The following is a 3664-nucleotide window of genomic DNA, read 5'->3' on the forward strand; positions in this document are numbered from 1 at the left end:
TATGTTTGGTGTGCATCTAGTTGCATTTCTTTTTTCTTTTCTTTTCTTTTTTATTGAAGTACAGTTGTTTATAATGTTGTGTTAATTACTACTGTACAGAAAAGTGGTTCAGTTATACATATATATACATTCTTTTCTTAAAATACTCTTTTCCATTATGGTTTATCATAGGATATTGAATATAGTTCCCTGTGCTATACAGTAGGACCTTGTTTATCCGTTCTATATATAAAAGCTTAATCTGCTAACCCCAACCTCCCACTTCATCCCTATCCCAACCCCCTCCCCCTTGGCAACCACCAGTCTGTTCTCTATGTCCGTGAGTCTGTTTCTGTTTTGTAGATAGGTTCACTTGTGTCATATTTTAGATTCCACTTATAAATGATATCATATGGTATTTATCTTTCTCTTTCTGACTTACTTCACTTTGTATGATAATCTCTGGTTGCATCCATGTTGCTGTGAATGGCATTATTTCGTTCATTTTTATGGCTGAGTAGTATTCCATTGTATATATGTACCACATCTTCTTTGTCCATTCATCTGTGGACAGACATTTAGGTTGTTTCCATGTCTCGTCTATTGTGAATAGTGCTGCTATGAAATAGCGGTGCATGTATCTTTTTGAATTATAGTTTTGTCTGGATATTTGCCTAGGAGTGGGATTGCTTGATCCTATTGGTAATTCTATTTTTAGTTTTCTGAGGAACCTCCATACTGTTTTCCACAGTGGCTGCACCAACTTACATTCCTACCAACAGTGTAGGAGGGTTCCCTTTTCTCTGCATCCTCTCCAGCATTTGTTATTTGTAGACTTTTTTTTTTTTAAACTTTTTGTTTTCCGTCAACCTATTTCCATTTTAAGAGTGTGGAAGAACAGCTTAAGATGATTCACTGGTTGTTCCTACCCATTCAGTGGCCTGAGCAGTGGGAGCTGCAGACCAGTCTTCAGTGTCAGGCTGAGCACTCCAGTCTTCAGTGGGGAACGGCTGAATAGGCACAGAGGGCACCTGCACACATTCGGACCAGTCTGCCACCTCAGGTTGAGAAGCAGTGAACTCAGGATCTGGAGCAGACCATTCACTCTGAAATTCCTCCTTGGTCACAGCTTTCTTGGCTGTCACCTGCTCTTCCTTTTCAATCTCTTCAGGATCTCTGTAGAAGCAGAGATCAGCCATGACCTCCCATGGTTGTTCACGGGAGATGGTGCCACGCATGTGCAGAACATCCTCGGCGAGCATTCACCACATCAGACCCACTGACTGGGCTCCCTTCTTGTTGCATGGGATGGCAATGTCCACATAATACAGAGGAGAGTCTGCGTTACACAAAGCAATAGTAGGCAGGTTAACGTAAGAGGCCTCTGTGAGAGGCTGGTGGTCAGCTCTGGGATCAGTAACCACCAGAAGTCTTGGCTCCCGGAAGGCTGCCTGGATCTGGTCAGTGAAGGTTCCAGGAGTGAAGTGGCTCACAATAGGAGTGGCTCCGGTGGCAGCAGTAAACTTCAGCACAGCTCGCTGGCCAGTATTCCTGGAGGATATGACACTGACATCAGCTGGGTTTTCAATGGCAATAATGGGACGAGCTGCCAACAGAAGCTTCTCCTAGGTTCTCTTCCTTTTGTACATGTACTATTCCATTTGGAAGTCAAGGTTGCTGCCACCTAAGTGGGTTCCTGCTGCAAGGAATTTGAAGACATCCTCCTCCTTCATCTGCAGGACATCAAGGGCTCCAGACATTGTGGAAGTTTCCCTTTAAGTTACGATGGGAGGGCTAGAGCTTCAAGATGGCAGAAGAGTAAGATGTGGAGATCACCTTCCTCCCCACAAATACATAAGAAATACATCTATATGTGGAACAATCCCTACAGAACACCTACTGAAAGCTGGCAGAAGACCTCAGACCTCCCAAAAGGCAAGAAACTCCCCACGTACCTGGGTAGGGCAAAAGAAAAAAGAAAAAACAGAGACAAAAGAATGGGGACGGGTCCTGCACCAGTGGGAGGGAGCTGTGAAGGAGGAAAAGTTTCCACACACTAGGAAGCCCCTTCGCGGGCGGCGGAGACTGTGGGTGGCGAAGGGGGGAAGCTTCAGAGCCACGGAGGGGAGAGCAGCAACAGGGGTGCAGAGGGCAAAGCAGAGAGAGTCCTGCAGGGAGGATCGGTGCCTGCAAGCTCTCACCAGCCCGAGAGGCTTGTCTGCTCACCCGCCGCGACGGGTGGGAGCTGGGATCTGAGGCTCCAGCTTTGGAGGTTAGATCCCAGGGAGAGGACTGGGGTTGGCTGCGTGAACACAGCCTGAAGGGGGCTAGTGCACCACAGCTAGCTGCGAGTGTGTCCAGGAAAAGGTCTGGAGCTGCCAAAGAGGCGAGAAACTTTTTCTTCCCTCTTTGTTTCCTGGTGCGAGAGGAGAGGGGATTAAGAGCGCTGCTTAAAGGAGCTCCAGAGACGGGCGCGAGCCGCGGCTAAAAGCGCGGACCCCAGAGACGGGCATGAGACGCTAAGGCTGCTGCTGCTGCCACCACGAAGCCTGTGTGCGAGCACAGGTCACTATCCACACCTCCCCTCCCAGGACCTGTGCAGCCGCCACTGCCAGGGTCCCGGGATCCAGGGACAACTTCCCCGGGAGAACGCATGGCGCGCCTCAGGCTGGTGCAACGTCATGCCGGCCTCTGCCGCCGCAGGCTCGCCTCGCATTCCGTACCTCTCCCTCCCCCCGGTCTGAGTGAGCCAGAGCCCCCGAATCAGCTGCTCCTTTAACCCCATCCTGTCTGAGCGGTAACAAGTGCCCTCAGGTGACCTACACGCAGAGGCGGGGCCAAATCCAAAGCTGAGCCCCTGTGAGCTGTGTGAACAAAGAAGAGAAAGGGAAATCTCTCCCAGCAGCCTCAGGAGCAGCGGATTAAAGCTCCACAATCAACTTGACGTACCCAGCATCTGTGGAATACATGACTAGACGACGAATCATCCCAAATTGAGGCAGCGGACTTTTGGAACAACGATATATATATATATGTATATATATATATATATATATATATATATATATATATATATATATATATATATATATATATTTTTTCGTTTTCTGTTTTTCCCTGTGGATGACAGGGTCTTGGTGCTCCAGCCGGGCGTCAGGCCTGTGCCTCTGAGGTGGGAGAGCCGAGTTCAAAACACTGGTCCACCAAAGACCTCCCAGCTCCACGTAATATCAAATGGTGAAAATCTCCCAGAGATCTCCATCTCAATGCCAAGACCCAGCTCCACTCATTGACCAGCAAGCTACAGTGCAGGACACCCCAAGCCAAATAAATAGCAAGACAGGAACACAACCCCACCCATTAGCAGACAGGCTGCCTAAAATCATAAGTTCAGAGACATCCCAAAACACACCACTGGAAGTGGTCCTGCCCACCAGAAAGACAAGATCCAGCCTCATCCACCAGAACACAGGCACCAGTTCCTTCTACCAGGAAGCCTACACAACCCACTGAACCAACATTAGTCATTGGGGGCAGACAACAAAAACAACAGGAATTATGAACCTGCAGCCTGTGAAAAGGAGACCCCAAACACAGTAAGTTAAGCAAAATGAGAAGACAGAGAAATACACAACAGATGAAGGAGCAAGGTAAAAACCCACCAAACCAAACAAATGAAGAGGAA

At 48.2% G+C, this 3664-nt stretch overlaps 1 pseudogene across 1 annotated transcript; it reads right to left on the minus strand.

Annotated features, from left to right (window-relative positions):
- Window positions 1–838: 838 nt before the first annotated feature.
- On the minus strand, window positions 839–1739 carry LOC309820610 (small ribosomal subunit protein uS2-like; annotated as a pseudogene). The gene has a single exon. The product of its transcript is annotated as a small ribosomal subunit protein uS2-like (transcript).
- Between the last annotated feature and the right edge of the window lie 1925 nt (window positions 1740–3664).

Source organism: Grampus griseus (genome assembly GCF_964374135.1).
Source record: "Grampus griseus genome assembly, chromosome: 1".
In the NCBI taxonomy this organism is placed as follows: Eukaryota; Metazoa; Chordata; class Mammalia; order Artiodactyla; family Delphinidae; genus Grampus; species Grampus griseus.